Here is a 27594-nt window from a genome sequence, read left to right on the forward strand (position 1 = left end):
ATTGATTTAGTATCGGCATAATTCGTGCCAGCAGCCGCGGTTATACGATTGATACAAGTGAATATTATTGGTTAAAACAGTTGTTTATATTATTAGGGTTGAAATATAAATTTGTAAGGTGAAATGTTAAAATTTATTTGTGGCCCTTTTTATGAATCTGTGAAATTTAAATAATAAACTAGGATTAGATACCCTATTATTTTAAATGTTAATTATATTTACCAGGGTACTATTAGTTAAGGTCTTTAAACCCAAAGAATTTGGCGGTATCTTATTCCATTCAGAGGAACCTACCCCATGATTGATAATACACGATTTACTCTACTTAATTTATTTGTTTGTATATCTCCGTTATCAGAGAATCTTTTTAGAGTTATAATTCTCAAGATTTATAATTATAAAATATTTCAGGTCAAGGTGCAGCTTATAGTTAAGAGGAGGTGGGTTACAATAGATTTTTGTTTATAACGGATTTGATAGTGAAATACTGTTAATGAAGATGGATTAGATAGTAATTTAATTTATTTAATTTAACTGATATTGGCTCTGAGATGTGTACACATCGCCCGTCACTCTCATTATTGATTATTCTATTTTATTTTAAAGTAGCTTCAATTTAGAGGAGATAAGTCGTAACATAGTAGATGTACTGGAAAGTGTATCTAGGAAGAGTTTCAAGATATAACTTATTAGTAAAGTGTTTCATTTACACTGAAAATTTTTTTGGCAAATCAGGATATCTTGATTATTTATTTTATTATATTTATTTTTTGTTTATTTAATTATTTAATATAAATAATTTTATTGTATTTTTGTCTTAGTATATTTTATAGAACTGATTTTTTAAATTATAGTTTATTGGTAATGTAAGTGTTTTATGAAATATTATTTTAAATTTTTTTAAGTAGATTTTATTTATTGTACCTTTTGTATCAGGGTTTATCAAAATTTTAGTATTTATTTTACTTGTCTCGATTTGGGTTGATTTATAAATAATTTATAGTTAATGTATCATAATTATTATTAAAATATTTATAGAAATGAGATGTTAATCGTTTCCCAAGATATCTAGTTTCTTAAGAAAAAATTTAATTTTTTAAAGTTATTTGTTTTTATTTAATTTTTTAAGTAAAAATATTAACTTATTTATTCTTTAAGGGATAAGCTTTGAAGTTAATAACCTATAATTTATTTTATAGAAATATAATAGTAAGCTTTAAACCAGCTATCTTTAAGATTACGTTTTAGTTCATTATTTTTTATTTTGATTTTATAAATATTTTAGGTTTTTTATTAAGATTATTAATTTAATTTTAAAATTTTTGTAATAATGATAGAATTAGTATATTTATTTGTATGAAATTTTTACCTTGTGAACTTATTATAAGGAACGAGGCAAAATTGATTTCCGCCTGTTTATCAAAAACATGTCCTCTTGTTTATATTTTGAGGTCTGGCCTGCTCACTGAGCGTATTTTTAAAGAGCCGCGGTATTTTGACCGTGCAAAGGTAGCATAATCATTAGTCTCTTAATTAGTGGCTGGAATGAATGGCTTGACGAGAAATCAACTGTCTCTTAATAAATTTTTGAATTTAACTTTTGAGTCAAAAGGCTTAAATTCTTCTTTAGCACGAGAAGACCCTATAGAGCTTGACATTTTACTTTTATATAGTTTTTTGATTGTCTTTCTATATTTAATGATGATGTTTTGTTGGGGTGACATGAAGAATAGATAAACTCTTCATCATTATATCATTCATTTATGTTTGTTATTTTGATCCATAATTTATGATTATAAGATTAAGTTACCTTAGGGATAACAGCGTAATTGTTTTTGAGAGCTCATATCGACAAAGCAGATTGCGACCTCGATGTTGGATTAAGAAAAATTTTGGGTGCAGGAGCCCAATGATTAGGTCTGTTCAACCTTTAAATTCTTACATGATCTGAGTTCAGACCGGCGTGAGCCGGGTCGGTTTCTATCCTAAGATTGTTAATCCATATTAGTACGAAAGGACCATATGGTTAAAATATTTTTTGTTATATTGATTAATATTAATTTATTTACTATTTTGACAGATTAATGTGTTGAATTTAGAATTCATTTATGTAGATTTTTTCTACAAATAGTATTGATACTTTATGATTTATTTATATATATTTTGAATTTTCTTTTATTGGTTATTTGTGTTTTAATTAGTGTTGCCTTTTTAACTTTATTAGAGCGTAAGGTTTTAGGTTATATTCAGATTCGAAAGGGTCCAAATAAGGTAGGTTTTGTTGGAATTCCTCAGCCATTTAGAGATGCTATTAAGTTAATTTGTAAGGAGCAGCCAATTCCTATTATATCTAATTACCTACTTTATTATTTTTCCCCTGTTTTTAATTTAATGATTTCTTTAGCCGTTTGAGTAATTTTTCCTTATTTAACTTATATGTGTTCTTTTTCTTATGGATTTTTATTTTTTTTATGTTGTACTAGATTAGGTGTTTATACTGTTATAATTGCTGGTTGATCTTCTAATTCAAATTATTCATTATTAGGTTCTCTTCGTTCTGTTGCTCAAACAATTTCTTATGAAGTTAGTTTAGCTTTAATTTTATTGTCTTTAATTATTTTAATTGGTAGTTTTAATATGTTTGATTTTATAAACTATCAGCTTTATTGTTGATTTATTATTATTTCTTTTCCTTTAGCTTTAGCTTGTTTTGCTTCTTGCTTAGCTGAAACTAATCGTACTCCTTTTGATTTTGCTGAAGGGAAATCTGAGTTAGTTTCAGGATTTAATATTGAGTATGGTGCAGGTGGTTTTACTTTAATTTTTTTGGCTGAATATACTAGAATTGTCTTCATAAGAATGTTATTGGCTTTAATTTTTTTGGGCGGTGATTTTTATTCTTTTATATTTTTTATTAAGCTTGCTATTATATCTTTTGATTTAATTTGGGTTCGTGGAACATTACCACGGTTCCGTTATGATAAATTAATGTACTTAGCTTGAAAAAGTTTTTTACCTTTATCTTTGAATTTTTTTATTTTCTTTGTTGGTTTAAAGATTTTATTTATCTCATTTGTTTAGTGAAATTTTTTGAGAAAAGTTAATAGAAGAGTTAAACTTCTAATTTTATGTTTTCAAAACATATGCTTTTCCTAAGCTAATTAACTTTATTCCTTAATTAACTTATCTCATGCGTTTGCGACATGGACATTAATTAAGAAATATGTGAAGTAAATAATTGTTAAGATTTGACCTGTTATAATATAAGGTTCTTCAACAGGTCGTTTACCAATTCACGTTAGTAAGCATACAACAACTACTATAATTCAGAATAAAATTTGATTAATAGGGTAAAATTGAATGCCTCGGAATGGTGTTTTATTATAAAATGGTAAAATTATTAAGATTCTAATTGATAAAAATAATGCAATAACACCTCCTAACTTATTAGGGATAGATCGTAGAATTGCATATGCAAATAGGAAATATCATTCTGGTTGAATGTGAACTGGTGTTACTAATGGGTTGGCAGGTACAAAGTTATCTGGATCTCCTAATAGGCAAGGATTAATTAAACATAGTATAATTAATAATGATGTTATTATTACAAATGTAATAGAATCCTTAAAGGTAAAGTATGGATGGAATGGAATTTTTTCAATATCTCCATTTAGTCCAAGAGGATTATTAGATCCTGTTTGGTGAAGAAAAAATAAATGAATTGCTGCTATAGCAGCAATAATAAATGGTAATACAAAATGGAATGTGAAGAATCGATTTAATGTTGCATTATCAACAGCGAATCCTCCTCATACTCATTGGACTAAATCTGTTCCTAAGTATGGGATTGCTGATAATAAATTAGTAATTACTGTTGTACCTCAAAAAGATATTTGGCCTCAGGGTAAGACATATCCTATAAATGCAGTTGCTATAACTAAAAATAAAATCACTGTACTAATTATTCAGGTATGTATATATATATATATAAGATCCATAGTAAATTCCCCGTCCTACATGTAAGTAAATACAAATAAAAAATATAGATGCTCCATTTGCGTGTAAGGTTCGGATAATTCAACCATTATTTACGTCTCGGCAGATGTGTACTACACTACTGAATGCTATTTCAATATTTGATGTATAATGTATAGCTAAAATAGTCCAGTTACGATTTGAATTACCAAACATAACCCTAATAGGGATCCAAAATTTCATCAAAATGAAATATTTGTTCGGGCAGGTAAGTCAATTAAAGAGTTATTAATAATTTTAATTAAAGGATGTCTTAATCGTAAGGGTTTATTCATTAGTAATTATCTTATTTTACGAATAGGTAACTGATTAATATTGGTGATTTTAACAACTGCTAGTAGTGCTAAAAATAAATAAATTATTATTATTATTGTAATAATGAATGTTGGTCTATTATATAATTTTTCTAAAGATATTGTTATTTCTTGATAATTGATTGAATTATCAATATTTATAATTTCGGTGTTTTTGAAAAAGTCTATAAATATAGATATATCTAGAATAATTAATATTAATACGATAAATACTCACATTATTAATGTAATAATTATAGTGATTGATTTAGGCTGAAATATTTCGTTTGATGCAATTCTTGTAATGTAAATAAATAATACTAGTATACCACCAAGAAATGTTAAAAATAAAATATATGATAATCAATATCTTTCTATTATTGTTCCTGTTATTAATCCAACTAGGAAGGTTTGAAGGATAATAAAAAGCATTATTGATATTGGGTGTCTTAATTTAATAAAATTAATATTTATTACATTTGATAATGATATAATTATTATTTTGATCATTTCAGGGGTTAGTTTATTTAAAATACCGGTTTTGGGGACCGATGATGGAAGCTTTTCCACCTCTGAAGTTTTAAAAGTGGGGGCTGGACTTATTTCCGGTTTACAAGACCGGCGTTTTTTTTAAACTATTAAAACTAATGTTTATATTCTCTATTTTTACTTCTTTATTGATTTATTTTGCTGGTGTTTATGTTTTTTCTTCTAAACGTAAACATTTATTAATGGTTCTTTTGAGATTAGAATATATTGTTCTTTCTTTATTTATGTTAGTTATTGTTTTTCTTATTGAGTTTGATTATGATTATTTTTTTCCTGTTATTTTTTTATTTTTTTCTGTTTGTGAGGGTGCTTTAGGTCTTTCTATTTTAGTTTCAATAATTCGTTCACATGGTAATGATTTTTTTAATTCTTTTGGTTTATCTTTATGTTAAAGTATTTATTTATAACTATTTTTTTGATCCCTCTTTGTTTATTAAATAATTGTTGATGGTTGGTTCATTCTTTAATGTTTCTGTCGGGTTTTGTTTTTATAATTTGTGTTTATTCATATGCTGATTTGAATATAATTAGATATTATTTTGGTATTGATTATTTTTCTTTTAGTTTAATTTTACTTAGTTTTTGGATTTGTTCTTTAATAATCACTGCTAGAGGTTCAGTTTATTTAAGTTCATATCATTCTAATTTTTTTGTTCTTATGGTTATGATTTTAATAATTATGCTTTATTGTTCATTTGCTAGATTAAGTCTTCTTTCTTTTTATATTTTTTTTGAGGCTAGATTAGTTCCTACTTTACTTTTAATTTTGGGTTGGGGTTATCAACCTGAGCGTTTGCAGGCTGCTGTTTATTTAATTTTTTATACTTTGGTTGCTAGATTACCTTTATTATTAGTTTTATTTAAGGTTTATGATTTTTCTAATACTTTATATTTTCCTTTATTGGTTGATTTTGGTTCTTATTATTTTATGTTTTATGTATTTATAATTTTGGCTTTTTTAGTTAAGATACCTATGTTTTTGGTTCATTTATGACTTCCTAAGGCTCATGTAGAGGCCCCTATTTCAGGTAGAATAATTCTTGCAGGTGTTTTATTAAAGTTAGGTGGTTATGGTATTTTTCGTGTTATAAAGGTTATTTCTTATTTGGGTTTAAAGTTTAATTATTTTTGATTGTCTTTAGGTTTATCTGGGGGTGTTATTGTAAGATTTATTTGTTTTCGTCAGGTTGATTTAAAGTCTTTAATTGCATATTCTTCTGTTGCTCATATAAGAATGGTTATTGGTGGATTGATGACTATGAATTGATGAGGTTGTGTAGGTTCTCTTTCTCTAATGGTTGGTCATGGTTTATGTTCTTCTGGTTTATTTTGTTTATCTAATATTATTTATGAACGTTTAGGTAGACGAAGATTATTAATTAACAAGGGTATAATTAATTTGATGCCAAGAATGGCTTTATGATGATTTCTTTTAAGATCATCAAATATGGCTGCTCCTCCTTCTTTAAATTTGGTAGGTGAAATTAGATTATTAAATAGAATTATATCTTGATCTTCTTTTAGATTCTTTGCTTTGATTTTTTTATCTTATTTTAGAGCTGTTTATACTTTGTATATATATTCTTATTCTCAGCATGGGAATTATTATTCTGGTGTTGATACTTGTTCTCTTGGTTATTTTCGTGAATATCATCTTTTACTTTTACATTGATTGCCTTTAAACATTCTCTGTTTAAAGGGTGAATATTTCTTTGTTTAGTTTGCTTAAGTATTTTAATTAAAAATATTGTTTTGTGGAATCAATGATATGAAGTTTTTCATCTTAGGCCGTGAATTTATTTTCTATTTGTTCTTTGAGTTTTTTTTTCTTTGTTTATTTCGAGACCTATAATTTTTATTTTAGGTATTTATTATTTAATAATTGATTATAGAGTTTTTGTTGAGTGAGAGCTTTTCAATTTAAATGGTTCTATAGTTGTTATAACTTTAATTTTGGATTGAATATCTCTTATTTTTATATCTTTTGTTATATATATTTCTTCTTTGGTTATTTATTATAGAGAGGATTATATATCTGGTGAAAAGAATATAAATCGTTTTATTATGATTGTTTTAATATTTATTCTTTCTATAGGTTTTTTAATTATTAGTCCTAATTTAATTAGAATTTTATTAGGTTGAGATGGTTTAGGTTTAGTTTCTTATTGTTTAGTTATTTATTATCAAAATGTAAAATCTTATAGTGCTGGTATATTAACTGCACTTTCTAATCGTATTGGTGATGTTGCTATTTTAATTTCTATTGCATGAATGTTAAATTTTGGTGGTTGAAATTATATTTATTATTATGATTTTATTTCTAATTCTTTTGAAATAAAGCTGATTACTATATTAATTGTTTTAGCAGCTATGACTAAGAGAGCTCAGATTCCTTTCTCTTCATGACTTCCTGCTGCTATAGCAGCTCCTACTCCTGTTTCTGCTTTAGTTCATTCTTCTACTCTTGTTACTGCTGGTGTTTATTTATTAATTCGTTTTAGACCAATATTGGATACTTATAATTGTGGTTGATTTTTACTTTTAATTGGTTGTATAACTATATTTATGGCTGGATTGGGCGCTAATTTTGAGTTTGATTTAAAGAAGATTATTGCTCTTTCTACTTTAAGACAACTTGGTTTAATAATAAGAATTTTGGCTATAGGTTATCCAACGCTTGCATTTTTTCATTTATTGGCTCATGCTTTATTTAAGGCATTATTATTTATATGTGCAGGTTCAATAATTCATAATTTGAAGGATTCTCAGGATATTCGTTTTATAGGATCAATTGTTAATTTCATACCTTTAACTTCAGTTTGTTTTAATGTTTCTAGTTTATCTTTGTGTGGAATACCTTTTTTAGCGGGATTTTATTCAAAGGATTTAATTCTTGAGATGGTTTGTTTAAGATGAATTAATTGTTTAATTTTTTTTCTTTATTTTTTTCTACTGGTTTAACTGCTTCTTATTCTTTTCGTTTGTTTTATTATTCAATATCTGGTGATAATAATTTTTATTCTAGATTTTCTTTTGATGATAAGGGTTATTATATTTCATTTGGAATAATTGGTCTATTGTTTGTTGCTGTTTTTGGTGGTAGTCTTTTATCTTGATTAATTTTTCCTATTCCTCATGTGATAGCTTTACCTAATTATTTAAAGTTTTTAACTATTACAGTTGTTATTTTAGGTGCTTATTTAGGTTATCTTATTTCTAATTTTGATTTTTCTCATAATTTATTTTCATTAAGTATACTTCCTTTTGTTAGATTTGCTGGTTCTATATGATTTATACCTTTTCTTTCAACTAAGTTTATTAGATATATTCCTTTAAAAATAGGTTATTATTCATCTAAGTCATTTGATTATGGTTGAGGTGAATTACTTGGTGGTCAAGGTTTATATAGATTATTTATTTATTTAATTGGTTATATTCAAGGTTGATATGATTCTAATTTCAAGATTTATCTTTTAACTTTCATTTTTTGAATATTTATTTTGGTAATATTGTTTTTCGTTTACTTAAATAGCTTATAATTAGAGCGTGACACTGAAGATGTTAAGGAAGTATTTTTACTTTTAAGTATTTATAAATATAGATATATTATTTTTACAGTGAAAATGTAATGTTTTATTTAAACTATATAAATTTTAGAAATGTTAACGGAGTTTAACCGCTAATATAAAAAGTTAGCAGCTTTCATATTGGCTTTACATTTCCTTAATTGGAACTATTATAGTTCAATTATATTATTAACAGTAATACGCCTCTTTTTGGCTTCAATTAATAAGAATAAGGGTAGTACATACCAATCTTCCAGGTCGAAATTGACTGCAATATTTCGCTTCTTATTCTATTTAAGGTTGATTGATAATATCAATACTTTTTGAATGCAACCCAAATGTTATATTTAACTACAACCCTTTATTCTGCTCATTGTAATGCTCCTTGGTTTCATTCATGGTATAGTCCTCCTAATAGAACTAGAATAAAAAATATTGTTGATACTGTTCAGATTATAATGTCTGAAGTTTTAAAAATAATTACAATTGGTAGAATTGGTGCAATTTCTACATCAAAAATTAAAAAGATTACTGCGATTAGGAAGAATCGTATTGAGAATGGTATTCGTGCTGATCTTTTTGGATCAAACCCACATTCAAATGGTGATCTTTTTTCTCGATCATTAATTAATTTTTTTGATAGTGTTGTTGCCAGGATTATAACAATTATTGGAATAATAAATCTAATGAAAACTCTTGTTGATAGAATTAGAATTGTTTTTCTTGATTTATATCAAGCTTTCTGATTGGAAGTCAAATGTACTATTTATACTAGAAAAACAATTATCTACCTCATCAATAAATAGAGATATATAAGAATAATCATACTACGTCTACGAAGTGTCAGTATCATGCTGCTGCTTCAAATCCAAAGTGATGTCTTGGTGAAAATTGATTTATTGAGTGTCGAAGTAGACATGTTGATAAAAAGATTGTTCCAATAATTACGTGTAAACCATGGAATCCTGTTGCAACAAAGAATGTTGATCCATAAACTGCATCTGCAATGGTAAAAGGTGCTTCTCAATATTCATATGCTTGAAGTATTGTAAAGTATAGTCCTAATAACACTGTGAAGAATAATCCTTGTAGTGCTTGAGTATGATTAGATTCCATTAAACTATGATGTGCTCATGTTACTGTTACTCCTGATGCTAAAAGAATAGCTGTATTAAGTAATGGAATTTGTATAGGGTTAAAGGGTTGAATTCCTATTGGAGGTCATAGTATTCCTAGTTCAATTGTTGGTGCTAATCTTCTTCTAAAGAATGCTCAAAAAAAAGAAACGAAAAATAATACCTCTGCTGCAATAAATAAAATTATTCCTCATCGTAATCCAATTGATACAAATCCTGTATGTAATCCTTGATATGTTCCTTCTCGTACTACATCTCGTCATCATTGAATTATAGTTAGTAGGGTAATTCCAAATCCAATTATGAATAAGTTAATATTAAATAGGTGGAATCATTTTGCTAGTCCTGATACTAGGACTATTGCTCCAATTGCTCCTGTTAATGGTCAAGGTCTATAGTCTACTAAGTGGAATGGGTGGTTTGAGTGAGTTGTTAACATAGGTTTAATATACTTCTCTAGAATATAGAGTTCTTAGAATTGAGAAAACATAGGCTTGAATTATTGCTACTGCTGATTCTAGAATTAATAGAAGTATTTGTCCAATAATTAGTAATGAGATTAAGTTTATTGCTATAGATGGTCCTGTGTTTCCTAATAAGGTTAATAATAAGTGTCCTGCAATTATATTTGCTGCCAACCGTACTGCTAATGTACCTGGTCGAATAACATTACTAATTGTTTCAATTAGTACTATAAATGATATTAATGCAGGCGGTGTACCTTGTGGTACAAGGTGTGTAAATATATGATTAGTATGGTTAATTCATCCAAATAATATAAATCTTAGCCATATAGGTAGGGCAATTGCAAATGTTAATGCTAAATGTCTTGTTCTAGTAAAAATATAAGGGAATAATCCTATGAAATTGTTAAATAATATTATAATAAAAATTGAGATGAAAATGAATGTTGTTCCATTAAATGATTTTGGTCCAAGAAGTGTTTTAAATTCATTATGTAAGGTTAAATTTAGTTTATTTCAGATAATGTTAATTCGTGATGGTGTAAGTCAAAATAGTGATGGGATTAATAATAGTCCTAGAAATGTTCTAGTTCAATTTAATGATAAATTAAAGATGTTAGTTGATGGGTCAAATGTTATCATTTTCAATTTAAGTTTTTTATTTCAATTGTTCCTTTTTCTGCTCTTTTAATAAGGTTAGGTTTAAATGAGAAGAAGTTTATTTGATTAAACAAGATTAATGTAGCTGAAAATATAATGAATAGTGAGAATCATATAAGAGGGGATATTTGAGGGATTTGGATATAATTTCCCCATCAGAAGTAGTCGTTAATTTACTATTATTTGGTTTAAGAGACCATTACTTACTTTCAGTCATCTGATGAATTTCAAGGTGTACTAATTTTTTTAGTTACTTTAGATTGACACTCTAATGTTATTTATTTTAACTAACTCCTTAAATTATCTTAGATAATCACTTAATAAATAAATTTACTGAAGTTCTTTCAATTACAATTGGTATAAATCTGTGGTTTGCTCCACAGATTTCTCAGCATTGTCCAAAGAATAATCCAGGTCGATTTATTGTGAATGTTCCTTGATTTAACCGACCTGGCGTTGCATCAATTTTAACCCCTAATGCAGGAACTGCTCATGAGTGTAGAACATCTGATGCTCTTGTTAATACTCGTACTTCTGTATTTATTGGTAGGATTGTTCGGTTATCTACATCTAGTAGTCGGAATCCATCATTTTCTAGGTCTTGTTCTGGTGTTATATACGTGTCAAATTCTACGTCTATGAAGTCTGAATATTCATATCTTCAATATCATTGTCGTCCAATGGTTTTAATTGTAATTATTGCATCTACTGAATCATCAAGTAAATATAATAGTCGTAATGATGGAAGGGCAATAAAAATTAATGTAATTGCTGGTAAAGCTGTTCAGATTGTTTCAATTAAATGTCCATGAAGTATATTACGGTTAGTATAGGCAATAAATAATATATAACTTAGGGCATAACCTACAATTACAGTAATTAATAATAATACGACCATAGTATGATCATGAAAGAATGATAATTGCTCCATTAATGGTGAAGCTCCATCTTGAAGAGATAAATTTGATCATGTTGCCATTAATAAATATTTTCTAATAAAAGGTCAAACCTTTATTTGTAGAGCTTAAATCTACTGCACTAATCTGCCATATTAGAATCTAGAGATTAATGGTAATTCTGAGTAACTATGTTCTGCAGTAGGGTTATTTTGTAGTCATTCTGTTGATCTTCTTATGTTAGCTCTAAATATAATTGCTCGGTTTGTAATCATTCTTTCTCATATAATTACAATGAATATAATGATTCCTACAATAGAAATTGTAGACCCAATTCTTGATACTACATTTCATGATGTATATGCGTCTCGGTAGTCAGTATCGTCGAGGTATTCCTGCTAATCCTAGGAAGTGTTGAGGAAAGAATGTTAAATTTACTCCAATGAATATAATTGTAAATTGGATTTTTAATCATGTATTATTTATAGTTAATCCTGTAAATAGTGGATATCATTGAATGACACCTCCTATAATTGCAAATCCTGCTCCTATAGATAATACATAATGAAAGTGGGCTACTACATAATATGTATCATGTAATACAATAACAAGTGATGAATTTGCTAATACTAATCCTGTTAATCCACCAATTGTAAATAGGAAAATAAATCCTAGAGCTCATAATAATGGTGGATTGAACTTGAATTTAGTTCCATATAATGTAGCTAATCATCTAAATACCTTAATTCCTGTAGGTACAGCAATAATTATTGTTGCTGATGTAAAATATGCTCGTGTGTCAACATCCATTCCTACTGTAAATATATGATGTGCTCATACAATAAATCCTATTAGTCCAATTGATAGTATAGCATAAATTATACCTAATGTTCCAAATGATTCAATTTTTCCTCTTTCTTGACATACAATATGTGAAATAATTCCGAACCCCGGTAGAATTAAAATATAAACTTCTGGGTGTCCAAAGAATCAAAATAGATGTTGATATAGAATTGGGTCACCCCCTCCTGCAGGGTCAAAGAATGATGTATTTAAATTTCGATCTGTTAATAATATAGTAATAGCTCCTGCTAAAACTGGAAGTGAAAGAAGGAGAAGTAATGCTGTAATAGCTACAGATCATACAAATAAAGGTGTTTGATCTAAAGTTATACTTTCTGATCGTATATTAATTGCTGTTGTAATGAAATTCACTGCACCAAGAATAGATGATACACCTGCTAAGTGCAGTGAAAAAATAGCTAGATCTACAGATGCACCCCCGTGTGCAATAGCTCCTGCTAGAGGAGGGTAAACTGTTCATCCTGTACCAGCACCATTATCTACTATAGAAGATGTAAGAAGAAGGGTTAGTGAAGGTGGTAGTAATCAAAAACTTATATTATTTATTCGTGGAAATGCTATATCTGGTGCACCAATTATTATTGGAACAAGTCAATTACCAAATCCACCAATTATAATAGGTATTACTATAAAGAAAATTTTTACGAATGCGTGAGCTGTAATAATAACATTATAAATCTGGTCATCCCCAATTAGAGATCCGGGTTGGCCAAGTTCAGCACGAATAAGTATTCTTATTGATGTTCCTACTATTCCTGCTCATGCTCCAAATATGAAGTATAAAGTACCAATGTCCTTATGGTTTGTTGAGAATAATCATTTTTGCGGTAAGATGGCTGAATTTTAGGTGGTAGACTGTAAATATACTTATGAGATGTTTTCTCTCTTATCATATTTAGGTCTTATATTCAATTATGATTCTAGACTGCAATTCTAGAGGTGTAAAATTTTACTAAGGCCTAAAAGATTATTCTTTTAATTATAACTTTGAAGGTTATTAGTTTGATTAACTTAAGTCCTTAGTATAATGAAATTAAGGTTGATGTTGAAATCAATCCTATTGTTGAAATTATTACTGTTATAGGAAGAATGATTCTTGATTTTTGGGACTTTATCTTTATAGATCACGAATTTTCTGTGTATGATATAATTAGAGCTGAGAATCAAATACGTATATAGTAGTAGAGTGTAATTGTAGTTAATACAACTATAATAGTTATAATAGTTGTTATATTGTTTTCTATTAATGATTGTATTACAATTCATTTTGGTAAGAATCCAAGGAATGGTGGTAGTCCACCTAAAGATAATAAAGATGAGAATATTATTAATTTAATTTCGGTTTTTATATTTCTGGCTGAATAAATTTGATTTATGAAAAATAAATTTATTTGCTTAAATAATAAAACTATAATTAATCTTAATAGTGAGTAAATAATGAAGTATAGTTCTCAGATGTTTTCTCTGACTGTTAATGATCTAATTATTCAACCTAGATGTCTGATTGATGAATATGCTAAAAGTTGTCGTAAGGATGTTTGATTTAAACCTCCTATTGCCCCAATAATAATTCTTAAGATAATAATTGTTCAAATAAAAGTTCTTAATTGAATACAATAAGATAAGACCATTATTGGGGCGATTTTTTGTCATGTTATTAATGTTAAACAATTATTTCATCTTGATGCTCCTATAACTTCTGGAAATCAGAAATGGAAAGGTGCAGCTCCAATCTTTAATAATAGTCTAGATCTAATTATTATTGATGGGATAAATTCTGTTTCCCATCCCATGGGATATTTTATTTGAATCAGCAAAATTGAAAATAATAATATTGTCGATGCTATTGCTTGGACAATAAAATATTTAATTGATGATTCATTTATTATTATATTTTTATTTCTTGTTAGGAGCGGAATAAATGAAAGTAAGTTGATCTCAAGTCCTATTCAAACCCCAAATCAGGAATTTGATGAAATGGACAGGATCGTTCCTATCATTAATGTTGATAGGAAGAGAAGTTTTGTAGAGTTGTTGGTCATTAAAAAGGAGAGGATTGATACCTCTATAAATGGGGTATGAACCCATTAGCTTGTTTAGCTTACCTTTTTACATTAAGGTGTATGATGCGTGTTAGTTTTTGATACTAAAGGAGGTAGTTTAATTCTATCTTATGTAATTTTAATGAAGGTAATTTTATTTACTTTATTTACCCTATCAAGGTAACCCTTTAATCAGGCACTTCATTTATTTAATATATAAATCGAAAGTTTTTTTTTGAAATTCTTTTATGTATTATTTTGTTTAATTAGGATTAATTTATCCTGCTCATTTTTTTTATATATATATATATATAATAAATAATTTATATTAATATATTACATTTAATTGAAATTAAAGTATTATAAGTTCATCTTACCATTATCAATTGATTATTTTAATGCAATTATTTACCTAGGATTATAGCTACTTATGTTTTTAGCTTAAAATAGGTTATTATAATATAATATATATAATAATATGTAATTTAATATTTAATATTATTATAATTGGATATAATAAATAAAATTATTAATTTAAATATAAAATATTATAATTAATATAAATAATTATATTAATTATAATAATATAATTATGTAAATTATCTATAATTAGATTATTTAACTAATATATAAGAAAGTTAACTTAATATAAAAAAAGAATTCATATTAATAACATATTATATTAAATTACATAATTGTATAAAATATATTTATTATATTATTTAATCTTTCTTTATTTATTAGTGAAAAGAAAGATTAAATAAGAAAGAATATAATACATTTATTGCTATACATGTTCCATATTAATCTTTAATTATATATAATAGAGAAGTTGTTGTGGTCATACATAGGGGCGTTTCTTTTTTTTTTGTTAATGTTTGTGGTTTTTTTCTTTTTTTTCTTTAAATATTTGAATCTTTTATTTTTTCCTGAATTAATAGATTTAAAATTTTCTTATTTTTTATTTTTAAAAGTTTTATTCTTGCTTGTTTATTCACTTTTTCTTTGTATTATATGTAAGTTTTGTTAGACTAAATGTTCTTTTTGCAGTAATTTGATTTAATTATCAAGTGATTTTGGATTTAGCAATTGATTTAGTATCGGCATAATTCGTGCCAGCAGCCGCGGTTATACGATTGATACAAGTGAATATTATTGGTTAAAACAGTTGTTTATATTATTAGGGTTGAAATATAAATTTGTAAGGTGAAATGTTAAAATTTATTTGTGGCCCTTTTTATGAATCTGTGAAATTCAAATAATAAACTAGGATTAGATACCCTATTATTTTAAATGTTAATTATATTTACCAGGGTACTATTAGTTAAGGTCTTTAAACCCAAAGAATTTGGCGGTATCTCATTCCATTCAGAGGAACCTACCCCATGATTGATAATACACGATTTACTCTACTTAATTTATTTGTTTGTATATCTCCGTTATCAGAGAATCTTTTTAGAGTTATAATTCTCAAGATTTATAATTATAAAATATTTCAGGTCAAGGTGCAGCTTATAGTTAAGAGGAGGTGGGTTACAATAGATTTTTGTTTATAACGGATTTGATAGTGAAATACTGTTAATGAAGGTGGATTTGATAGTAATTTAATTTATTTAATTTAACTGATATTGGCTCTGAGATGTGTACACATCGCCCGTCGCTCTCATTATTGATTATTCTATTTTATTTTAAAGTAGCTTCAATTTAGATGAGATAAGTCGTAACATAGTAGATGTACTGGAAAGTGTATCTAGGAAGAGTTTCAAGATATAACTTATTAGTAAAGTGTTTCATTTACACTGAAAATTTTTTTGGCAAATCAGGATATCTTGATTATTTATTTTATTATATATATTTTTTGTTTATTTAATTATTTAATATAAATAATTTTATTGTATTTTTGTCTTAGTATATTTTATAGAATTGATTTAAATTATAGTTTATTGGTAATGTAAGTGTTTTATGAAATATTATTTTAAATTTTTTTAAGTAAATTTTATTTATTGTACCTTTTGTATCAGGGTTTATCAAAATTTTAGTATTTATTTTACTTGTCTCGATTTGGGTTGATTTATAAATAATTTATAGTTAATGTATCATAATTATTATTAAATTATTTATAGAAATGAGATGTTAATCGTTTCCCAAGATATCTAGTTTCTTAAGAAAAAATTTAATTTTTTAAAGTTATTTGTTTTTATTTAATTTTTTAAGTAAAAATATTAACTTATTTATTCTTTAAGGGATAAGCTTTGAAGTTAATAACCTATAATTTATTTTATAGAAATATAATAGTAAGCTTTAAACCAGCTATCTTTAAGATTACGTTTTAGTTCATTATTTTTTATTTTGATTTTATAAATATTTTAGGTTTTTTATTAAGATTATTAATTTAATTTTAAAATTTTTGTAATAATGATAGAATTAGTATATTTATTTGTGTGGAATTTTTACCTTGTGAACTTATTATAAGGAACTAGGCAAAATTGATTTCCGCCTGTTTATCAAAAACATGTCCTCTTGTTTATATTTTGAGGTCTGGCCTGCTCACTGAGCGTATTTTTAAAGAGCCACGGTATTTTGACCGTGCAAAGGTAGCATAATCATTAGTCTCTTAATTAGTGGCTGGAATGAATGGCTTGACGAGAAATCAACTGTCTCTTAATAAATTTTTGAATTTAACTTTTGAGTCAAAAGGCTTAAATTCTTCTTTAGGACGAGAAGACCCTATAGAGCTTGACATTTTACTTTTATATAGTTTTTTGTTTGTCTTTCTATATTTAATGATGATGTTTTGTTGGGGTGACATGAAGAATAGATAAACTCTTCATTATTATATCATTTATTTATGTTTGTTATTTTGATCCATAATTTATGATCATAAGATTAAGTTACCTTAGGGATAACAGCGTAATTGTTTTTGAGAGCTCATATCGACAAAGCAGATTGCGACCTCGATGTTGGATTAAGAAAAATTTTGGGTGCAGGAGCCCAATGATTAGGTCTGTTCGACCTTTAAATTCTTACATGATCTGAGTTCAGACCGGCGTGAGCCAGGTCGGTTTCTATCCTAAGATTGTTAATCCATATTAGTACGAAAGGACCATATGGTTAAAATATTTTTTGTTATATTGATTAATATTAATTTATTTACTATTTTGACAGATTAATGTGTTGAATTTAGAATTCATTTATGTAGATTTTTTCTACAAATAGTATTGATACTTTATGATTTATTTATATTTATTTTGAATTTTCTTTTATTGGTTATTTGTGTTTTAATTAGTGTTGCCTTTTTAACTTTATTAGAGCGTAAGGTTTTAGGTTATATTCAGATTCGAAAGGGTCCAAATAAGATAGGTTTTGTAGGAATTCCTCAGCCATTTAGAGATGCTATTAAGTTAATTTGTAAGGAGCTCTTGTTAATACTCGTACTTATGTATTTATTAGTAGGATTGTTCGGTTATCTACATCTAGTAGTCGGAATCCATCATTTTTTAGGTCTTGTTCTGGTGTTATATAAGTGTCAAATTCTACGTCTATGAAGTCTGAATATTCATATCTTCAATATCATTGTCGTCCAATGGTTTTAATTGTAATTATTGCATCTACTGAATCATCAAGTAAATATAATAGTCGTAATGATGGAAGGGCAATAAAAATTAATGTAATTGCTGGTAAAGCTGTTCAGATTGTTTCAATTAAATGTCCATGAAGTATATTACGGTTAGTATAGGCACATCATAGTTTAATGGAATCTAATCATACTCAAGCACTACAAGGATTATTCTTCACAGTGTTATTAGGACTATACTTTACAATACTTCAAGCATATGAATATTGAGAAGCACCTTTTACCATTGCAGATGCAGTTTATGGATCAACATTCTTTGTTGCAACAGGATTCCATGGTTTACACGTAATTATTGGAACAATCTTTTTATCAACATGTCTACTTCGACACTCAATAAATCAATTTTCACCAAGACATCACTTTGGATTTGAAGCAGCAGCATGATACTGACACTTCGTAGACGTTGTATGATTATTCTTATATATCTCTATTTATTGATGAGGTAGATAATTGTTTTTCTAGTATAAATAGTACATTTGACTTCCAATCAGAAAGCTTGATATAAATCAAGAAAAACAATTCTAATTCTATCAACAAGAGTTTTCATTAGATTTATTATTCCAATAATTGTTATAATCCTGGCAACAACACTATCAAAAAAATTAATTAATGATCGAGAAAAAAGATCACCATTTGAATGTGGGTTTGATCCAAAAAGATCAGCACGAATACCATTCTCAATACGATTCTTCCTAATCGCAGTAATCTTTTTAATTTTTGATGTAGAAATTGCACTAATTCTACCAATTGTAATTATTTTTAAAACTTCAGACATTATAATCTGAACAGTATCAACAATATTTTTTATTCTAGTTCTATTAGGAGGACTATACCATGAATGAAACCAAGGAGCATTACAATGAGCAGAATAAAGGGTTGTAGTTAAATATAACATTTGGGTTGCATTCAAAAAGTATTGATATTATCAATCAACCTTAAATAGAATAAGAAGCGAAATATTGCAGTCAGTTTCGACCTGGAAGATTGGTATGTACTACCCTTATTCTTATTAATTGAAGCCAAAAAGAGGCATATTACTGTTAATAATATAATTGAACTATAATAGTTCCAATTAAGGAAATGTAAAGCCAATATGAAAGCTGCTAACTTTTTATATTAGCGGTTAAACTCCGTTAACATTTCTAAAATTTATATAGTTTAAATAAAACATTACATTTTCACTGTAAAAATAATATATCTATATTTATAAATACTTAAAAGTAAAAATACTTCCTTAACATCTTCAGTGTCACGCTCTAATTATAAGCTATTTAAGTAAACGAAAAACAATATTACCAAAATAAATATTCAAAAAATAAAAGTTAAAAGATAAATCTTGAAATTAGAATCATATCAACCTTGAATATAACCAATTAAATAAATAAATAATCTATATAAACCTTGACCACCAAGTAATTCACCTCAACCATAATCAAATGACTTAGATGAATAATAACCTATTTTTAAAGGAATATATCTAATAAACTTAGTTGAAAGAAAAGGTATAAATCATATAGAACCAGCAAATCTAACAAAAGAAAGTATACTTAAAGAAAATAAATTATGAGAAAAATCAAAATTAGAAATAAGATAACCTAAATAAGCACCTAAAATAACAACTGTAATAGTTAAAAACTTTAAATAATAAGGTAAAGCAATCACATGAGGAATAGGAAAAATTAATCAAGATAAAAGACTACCACCAAAAACAGCAACAAACAATAGACCAATTATTCCAAATGAAATATAATAACCCTTATCATCAAAAGAAAATCTAGAATAAAAATTATTATCACCAGATATTGAATAATAAAACAAACGAAAAGAATAAGAAGCAGTTAAACCAGTAGAAAAAAAATAAAGAAAAAAAATTAAACAATTAATTCATCTTAAACAAACCATCTCAAGAATTAAATCCTTTGAATAAAATCCCGCTAAAAAAGGTATTCCACACAAAGATAAACTAGAAACATTAAAACAAACTGAAGTTAAAGGTATGAAATTAACAATTGATCCTATAAAACGAATATCCTGAGAATCCTTCAAATTATGAATTATTGAACCTGCACATATAAATAATAATGCCTTAAATAAAGCATGAGCCAATAAATGAAAAAATGCAAGCTTTGGATAACCTATAGCCAAAATTCTTATTATTAAACCAAGTTGTCTTAAAGTAGAAAGAGCAATAATCTTCTTTAAATCAAACTCAAAATTAGCGCCCAATCCAGCCATAAATATAGTTATACAACCAATTAAAAGTAAAAATCAACCACAATTATAAGTATCCAATATTGGTCTAAAACGAATTAATAAATAAACACCAGCAGTAACAAGAGTAGAAGAATGAACTAAAGCAGAAACAGGAGTAGGAGCTGCTATAGCAGCAGGAAGTCATGAAGAGAAAGGAATCTGAGCTCTCTTAGTTATAGCTGCTAAAACAATTAATATAGTAATGAGCTTTATTTCAAAAGAATTAGAAATAAAATCATAATAATAAATATAATTTCAACCACCAAAATTTAACATTCATGCAATAGAAATTAAAATAGCAACATACCCAATACGATTAGAAAGTGCAGTTAATATACCAGCGCTATAAGATTTTACATTTTGATAATAAATAACTAAACAATAAGAAACTAAACCTAAACCATCTCAACCTAATAAAATTCTAATTAAATTAGGACTAATAATTAAAAAACCTATAGAAAGAATAAATATTAAAACAATAATAATAAAACGATTTATATTCTTTTCACCAGATATATAATCCTCTCTATAATAAATAACCAAAGAAGAAATATATATAACAAAAGATATAAAAATAAGAGATATTCAATCCAAAATTAAAGTTATAACAACTATAGAACCATTTAAATTGAAAAGCTCTCACTCAACAAAAACTCTATAATCAATTATTAAATAATAAATACCTAAAATAAAAATTATAGTTCTCGATATAAACAAAGAAAAAAAACTCAAAGAACAAATAGAAAATAAATTCACGGCCTAAGATGAAAAACTTCATATCATTGATTCCACAAAACAATATTTTTAATTAAAATACTTAAGCAAAGTAAACAAAGAAATATTCACCCTTTAAACAGAGAATATTTAAAGGCAATCAATGTAAAAGTAAAAGATGATATTCACGAAAATAACCAAGAGAACAAGTATAAACACCAGAATAATAATTCCCATGCTGAGAATAAGAATATATATACAAAGTATAAACAGCTCTAAAAAAAGATAAAAAAATCAAAGCAAAGAATCTAAAAGAAGATCAAGATATAATTCTATTTAATAATCTAATTTCACCTACCAAATTTAAACAAGGAGGAGCAGCCATATTTGATGATCTTAAAAGAAATCATCATAAAGCCATTCTTGGCATCAAATTAATTATACACTTGTTAATTAATAATCTTCGTCTACCTAAACGTTCATAAATAATATTAGATACACAAAATAAACCAGAAGAACATAAACCATGACCAACCATTAGAGAAAGAGAACCTACACAACCTCATCAATTCATAGTCATCAATCCACCAATAACCATTCTTATATGAGCAACAGAAGAATATGCAATTAAAGACTTTAAATCAACCTGACGAAAACAAATAAATCTTACAATAACACCCCCAGATAAACCTAAAGACAATCAAAAATAATTAAACTTTAAACCCAAATAAGAAATAACCTTTATAACACGAAAAATACCATAACCACCTAACTTTAATAAAACACCAGCAAGAATTATTCTACCTGAAATAGGGGCCTCTACATGAGCCTTAGGAAGTCATAAATGAACCAAAAACATAGGTATCTTAACTAAAAAAGCCAAAATTATAAATACATAAAACATAAAATAATAAGAACCAAAATCAACCAATAAAGGAAAATATAAAGTATTAGAAAAATCATAAAACTAATAATAAAACTAATAATAAAGGTAATCTAGCAACCAAAGTATAAAAAATTAAATAAACACCAGCCTGCAAACATTAAAGAATGAACCAACCATCAACAATTATTTAATAAACAAAGAGGGATCAAAAAAATAGTTATAAATAAATACTTTAACATAAAGATAAACCAAAAGAATTAAAAAAATCATTACCATGAGAACGAATTGTTGAAACTAAAATAGAAAGACCTAAAGCACCCTCACAAACAGAAAAAACTAAAAAAATAACAGGAAAAAAATAATCATAATCAAACTCAATAAGAAAAACAATAACTAACATAAATAAAGAAAGAACAATATATTCTAATCTCAAAAGAACCATTAATAAATGTTTATGTTTAGAAGAAAAAACATAAACACCAGCAAAATAAATCAATAAAGAAGTAAAAATAGAGAATATAAACATTAGTTTTAATAGTTTAAAAAAAACGCCGGTCTTGTAAACCGGAAATAAGTCCAGCCCCCACTTTTAAAACTTCAGAGGTGGAAAAGCTTCCATCATCGGTCCCCAAAACCGGTATTTTAAATAAACTAACCCCTGAAATGATCAAAATAATAATTATATCATTATCAAATGTAATAAATATTAATTTTATTAAATTAAGACACCCAATATCAATAATGCTTTTTATTATCCTTCAAACCTTCCTAGTTGGATTAATAACAGGAACAATAATAGAAAGATATTGATTATCATATATTTTATTTTTAACATTTCTTGGTGGTCTACTAGTATTATTTATTTACATCACAAGAATTGCATCAAACGAAATATTTCAGCCTAAATCAATCACTATAATTATTACATTAATAATGTGAGTATTTATCATATTAATATTAATTATTCTAGATATATCTATATTTATAGACTTTTTCAAAAACACCGAAACTATAAATATTGATAATTCAATCAATTATCAAGAAATAACAATATCTTTAGAAAAATTATATAATAGACCAACATTAATTATTACAATAATAATAATAATTTATTTATTTTTAGCACTACTAGCAGTTGTTAAAATCACCAATATTAATCAGGGACCTATTCGTAAAATAAGATAATTACTAATGAATAAACCCTTACGATTAAGACATCCTTTAATTAAAATTATTAATAACTCTTTAATTGACTTACCTGCCCCAACAAATATTTCATTTTGTTGAAATTTTGGATCCCTATTAGGGTTATGTTTGGTAATTCAAATCGTAACTGGACTATTTTTAGCTATACATTATACATCAAATATTGAAATAGCATTCAGTAGTGTAGTACACATCTGCCGAGACGTAAATAATGGTTGAATTATCCGAACCTTACACGCAAATGGAGCATCTATATTTTTTATTTGTATTTACTTACATGTAGGACGGGGAATTTACTATGGATCTTATATATATATACATACCTGAATAATTGGTACAGTGATTTTATTTTTAGTTATAGCAACTGCATTTATAGGATATGTCTTACCCTGAGGCCAAATATCTTTTTGAGGTACAACAGTAATTACTAATTTATTATCAGCAATCCCATACTTAGGAACAGATTTAGTCCAATGAGTATGAGGAGGATTCGCTGTTGATAATGCAACATTAAATCGATTCTTCACATTCCGTTTTGTATTACCATTTATTATTGCTGCTATAGCAGCAATTCATTTATTTTTTCTTCACCAAACAGGATCTAATAATCCTCTTGGACTAAATGGAGATATTGAAAAAATTCCATTCCATCCATACTTTACCTTTAAGGATTCTATTACATTTGTAATAATAACATCATTATTAATTATACTATGTTTAATTAATCCTTGCCTATTAGGAGATCCAGATAACTTTGTACCTGCCAACCCATTAGTAACACCAGTTCACATTCAACCAGAATGATATTTCCTATTTGCATATGCAATTCTACGATCTATCCCTAATAAGTTAGGAGGTGTTATTGCATTATTTTTATCAATTAGAATCTTAATAATTTTACCATTTTATAATAAAACACCAATCCGAGGCATTCAATTTTACCCTATTAATCAAATTTTATTCTGAATTATAGTAGTTGTTGTATGCTTACTAACGTGAATTGGTAAACGACCTGTTGAAGAACCTTATATTATAACAGGTCAAATCTTAACAATTATTTACTTCACATATTTCTTAATTAATGTCCATGTTGCAAACGCATGAGATAACTTAATTAAGGAATAAAGTTAATTAGCTTAGGAAAAGCATATGTTTTGAAAACATAAAATTAGAAGTTTAACTCTTCTATTAACTTTTCTCAAAAAATTTCACTAAACAAATGAGATAAATAAAATCTTTAAACCAACAAAGAAAATAAAAAAATTCAAAGATAAAGGTAAAAAACTTTTTCAAGCTAAGTACGGAACCGTGGTAATGTTCCACGAACCCAAATTAAACCAAAAGATATAATAGCAAGCTTAATAAAAAATATAAAAGAATAAAAATCACCGCCCAAAAAATTAAAGCCAATAACATTCTTATGAAGACAATTCTACTATATTCAGCTAAAAAAATTAAAGTAAAACCACCCGCACCATACTCAATATTAAATCCTGAAACTAACTCAGATTCCCCTTCAGCAAAATCAAAAGGAGTACGATTAGTTTCAGCTAAGCAAGAAGCAAAACAAGCTAAAGCTAAAGGAAAAGAAATAATAATAAATCAACAATAAAGCTGATAGTTTATAAAATCAAACATATTAAAACTACCAATTAAAATAATTAAAGACAATAAAATTAAAGCTAAACTAACTTCATAAGAAATTGTTTGAGCAACAGAACGAAGAGAACCTAATAATGAATAATTTGAATTAGAAGATCAACCAGCAATTATAACAGTATAAACACCTAATCTAGTACAACATAAAAAAAATAAAAATCCATAAGAAAAAGAACACATATAAGTTAAATAAGGAAAAATTACTCAAACGGCTAAAGAAATCATTAAATTAAAAACAGGGGAAAAATAATAAAGTAGGTAATTAGATATAATAGGAATTGGCTGCTCCTTACAAATTAACTTAATAGCATCTCTAAATGGCTGAGGAATTCCAACAAAACCTACCTTATTTGGACCCTTTCGAATCTGAATATAACCTAAAACCTTACGCTCTAATAAAGTTAAAAAGGCAACACTAATTAAAACACAAATAACCAATAAAAGAAAATTCAAAATAAATATAAATAAATCATAAAGTATCAATACTATTTGTAGAAAAAATCTACATAAATGAATTCTAAATTCAACACATTAATCTGTCAAAATAGTAAATAAATTAATATTAATCAATATAACAAAAAATATTTTAACCATATGTTCCTTTCGTACTAATATGGATTAACAATCTTAGGATAGAAACCGACCTGGCTCACGCCGGTCTGAACTCAGATCATGTAAGAATTTAAAGGTCGAACAGACCTAATCATTGGGCTCCTGCACCCAAAATTTTTCTTAATCCAACATCGAGGTCGCAATCTGCTTTGTCGATATGAGCTCTCAAAAACAATTACGCTGTTATCCCTAAGGTAACTTAATCTTATGATCATAAATTATGGATCAAAATAACAAACATAAATAAATGATATAATAATGAAGAGTTTATCTATTCTTCATGTCACCCCAACAAAACATCATCATTAAATATAGAAAGACAAACAAAAAACTATATAAAAGTAAAATGTCAAGCTCTATAGGGTCTTCTCGTCCTAAAGAAGAATTTAAGCCTTTTGACTCAAAAGTTAAATTCAAAAATTTATTAAGAGACAGTTGATTTCTCGTCAAGCCATTCATTCCAGCCACTAATTAAGAGACTAATGATTATGCTACCTTTGCACGGTCAAAATACCGCGGCTCTTTAAAAATACGCTCAGTGAGCAGGCCAGACCTCAAAATATAAACAAGAGGACATGTTTTTGATAAACAGGCGGAAATCTATTTTGCCTAGTTCCTTATAATAAGTTCACAAGGTAAAAATTTCATACAAATAAATATACTAATTCTATCATTATTACAAAAATTTTAAAATTAAATTAATAATCTTAATAAAAAACCTAAAATATTTATAAAATCAAAATAAAAAATAATGAACTAAAACGTAATCTTAAAGATAGCTGGTTTAAAGCTTACTATTATATTTCTATAAAATAAATTATAGGTTATTAACTTCAAAGCTTATCCCTTAAAGAATAAATAAGTTAATATTTTTAGTTAAAAAATTAAATAAAAACAAATAACTTTAAAAAATTAAATTTTTTCTTAAGAAACTAGATATCTTGGGAAACGATTAACACCTCATTTCTATAAATAATTTAATAATAATTATGATACATTAACTATAAATTATTTATAAATCAACCCAAATCGAGACAAGTAAAATAAATACTAAAATTTTGATAAACCCTGATACAAAAGGTACAATAAATAAAATCTACTTAAAAAAATTTAAAATAATATTTCATAAAACACTTACATTACCAATAAACTATAATTTAAAAAATCAATTCTATAAAATATACTAAGACAAAAATACAATAAAATTATTTATATTAAATAATGAAATAAACAAAAAATAAATATAATAAAATAAATAATCAAGATATCCTGATTTGCACAGAAAAATTTTCAGTGTAAATGAAACACTTTACTAATAAGTTATATCTTGAAACTCTTCCTAGATACACTTTCCAGTACATCTACTATGTTACGACTTATCTCATCTAAATTGAAGCTACTTTAAAATAAAATAGAATAATCAATAATGAGAGCGACGGGCGATGTGTACACATCTCAGAGCCAATATCAGTTAAATTAAATAAATTAAATTACTATCAAATCCACCTTCATTAACAGTATTTCACTATCAAATCCGTTATAAACAAAAATCTATTGTAACCCACCTCCTCTTAACTATAAGCTGCACCTTGACCTGAAATATTTTATAATTATAAATCTTGAGAATTATAACTCTAAAAAGATTCTCTGATAACGGAGATATACAAACAAATAAATTAAGTAGAGTAAATCGTGTATTATCAATCATGGGGTAGGTTCCTCTGAATGGAATGAGATACCGCCAAATTCTTTGGGTTTAAAGACCTTAACTAATAGTACCCTGGTAAATATAATTAACATTTAAAATAATAGGGTATCTAATCCTAGTTTATTATTTAAATTTCACAGATTCATAAAAAGGGCCACAAATAAATTTTAACATTTCACCTTACAAATTTATATTTCAACCCTAATAATATAAACAACTGTTTTAACCAATAATATTCACTTGTATCAATCGTATAACCGCGGCTGCTGGCACGAATTATGCCGATACTAAATCAATTGCTAAATCCAAAATCACTTGATAATTAAATGAAATTACTGCAAAAAGAACATTTAGTCTAACAAAACTTACATATAATACAAAGAAAAAGTGAATAAACAAGCAAGAATAAAACTTTTA

The 27594-nt window shown here is 26.5% G+C and overlaps 3 long non-coding RNA genes across 3 annotated transcripts in view; 1 reads left to right on the forward strand and 2 right to left on the reverse strand.

The window, feature by feature from the left end:
• The window catches only part of LOC126356090 (uncharacterized), an 89765-nt gene extending 76476 nt beyond the window's left edge, over positions 1 to 13289 (forward strand). Inside the window, exon 2 of the long non-coding RNA XR_007565585.1 lies at positions 13084 to 13289. This is a non-coding gene — a long non-coding RNA (uncharacterized LOC126356090). The remainder of the gene's footprint in view (positions 1 to 13083) is intronic.
• The window catches only part of LOC126356089 (uncharacterized), a 158421-nt gene extending 131721 nt beyond the window's left edge, over positions 1 to 26700 (reverse strand). Inside the window, exon 1 of the long non-coding RNA XR_007565584.1 lies at positions 26429 to 26700. This is a non-coding gene — a long non-coding RNA (uncharacterized LOC126356089). The remainder of the gene's footprint in view (positions 1 to 26428) is intronic.
• Positions 1253 to 17652, reverse strand: LOC126356084 (uncharacterized). Its single transcript, XR_007565579.1, has 2 exons — positions 16960 to 17652; positions 1253 to 1369 (listed from the first exon to the last, which is right to left on the reverse strand). It is a non-coding gene; the product is annotated as an uncharacterized LOC126356084 (long non-coding RNA).
• Positions 26701 to 27594: the final 894 nt, after the last annotated feature.

The sequence above is a fragment of the Schistocerca gregaria genome, chromosome 3 (assembly GCF_023897955.1).
Source record: "Schistocerca gregaria isolate iqSchGreg1 chromosome 3, iqSchGreg1.2, whole genome shotgun sequence".
NCBI classification, from domain to species: Eukaryota; Metazoa; Arthropoda; class Insecta; order Orthoptera; family Acrididae; genus Schistocerca; species Schistocerca gregaria.